Genomic DNA, 1,550 nt, shown 5'->3' on the forward strand with positions numbered 1-1,550 from the left:
CTAACTGAAGTATGCTCCCCAGCTAAATATATCCCCACCTCCCAGTCCAGGCTTAACTCACATCCTCCTTCTCCTTTTGATACTGAAAAGTATAATTGGAACCCCATTAAATGACAGCCTTGATACTGCCTTGCCTGGACATGGTGGACAGCTGCAAGCCTTCTTGATGAAGCTTTTCCCATGTATTCATGTTCTCCCCAATCTCCCAGTTTTTAGAATGTCTACACTGCTTAGAAATTCTCTTCTGATGTTTTTGAACCTGTATGTTCTTTAAGGGCAAGAACCTAAAGTAATAGTTTTTTGTGTTCTCTAGTAACAAGAAAATTATGGAGTAGACACTAGTTCAATGAATATTGCTGATTGATTAATTACCAGTCTCTTCTATGTCCTTCCTTAGCACTGAGCATCAATCACCAAATAGGAAGTCAGTCCCTACTGGGTGTAAGGTCTGCCTTTGACCACCTCTTCACTTGACCTCAATCCAGCATCACAGGGGTTCATTTTCACAGCTAAGTCTCACTACCCTATGAGGCTTAATGTTTCACCCAACCACCTTGTCCTAAATTCCTTCTCTTGCTACTTGTCACACCCTTCTTCTCTGGTTTCCCTGGTACTTACCAGCAGAGTTATGCTGATGGTAGTTAATGAGCTCAGGGATAGTGCTGAAAAGGTGCTTCTCAGCCAGGTAATACTGGCTCTGAGGTGTGGAACACACGACATAGTGGCGTATCACCCCTTGAGGTTCCCTGAAGAAGTGGACGCTGAGTCAGCAACTCGGAAACAAGGGCCCAAAGGACCCAAGAAGTGAAGTGAGGTGAGTTTTGAGTTTAAGCGACAGAGGAAATGGGAGAAGCACTTCATTAAGGAACTGTTGGATGGGTGCCCCTGTTCTTTGTCCCCAGAGCCTTAAAACAGTAACACTCACCCTGTAGATTTCGCAAACACAGACACGGTATATTTTCCAGCTTTGCTGGAGTCTCTAACAATGAAGCCTCCTTCTTTACCCTGAAAAGATGGGAAAAGAAGCTGACCGTCAGGAGGAAATGGCACTGCCACCAGCATCCCAACTGCCCAAACCCAAGACAAAACAGAAACCCTGATTTCACTGCCAAGTTCCACATTTGAGCTGCAGCCTCATTGCTTTTGACCCTGCAAAGTATAATTGGGACCCCATAAAATGAGAGCCTTGACACTGCCTTGCCTGGAGGTGCAGACAGCAGCAAGCCCTCAATTCAGGATCCTTGCTTGAAGTGCAAAGAGACTGCCATTTACTTGTGGTCACACACTTACCTCTTGCTTCAACAGTTGCTCAGCTTGACTCCGAGTCATGTGCTTGGAATACCACCTGGAAAGGGAGAGTGCTTGGCTGACTTCTAGGCCATGGCCTGAGTGGCTTGTTAAGAGTGCTGTCTGTGGCTCACCCATGCCATTGAGTCAGTCAGTTCACTCAACTGCTATTTACTGAGTGCCTATCATGTGCACAGCACACTATATCCCTTTCCCAAAGCCTGCTTGTTGCTGAAGAATTGTGGAAATGGAGAGCAAGTGGC

At 46.0% G+C, this 1,550-nt stretch overlaps 1 protein-coding gene across 1 annotated transcript in view; it reads right to left on the reverse strand.

The window, feature by feature from the left end:
- The window catches only part of BTK (Bruton agammaglobulinemia tyrosine kinase), an 11,936-nt gene that overhangs the window by 4,914 nt on the left and 5,472 nt on the right, over window positions 1-1,550 (reverse strand). The window lies entirely within an intron of this gene.

The sequence above is a fragment of the Bison bison genome, unplaced genomic scaffold (assembly GCF_000754665.1).
Source record: "Bison bison bison isolate TAMUID 2011002044 unplaced genomic scaffold, Bison_UMD1.0 scf7180017853311, whole genome shotgun sequence".
Lineage (NCBI taxonomy): Eukaryota > Metazoa > Chordata > Mammalia > Artiodactyla > Bovidae > Bison > Bison bison.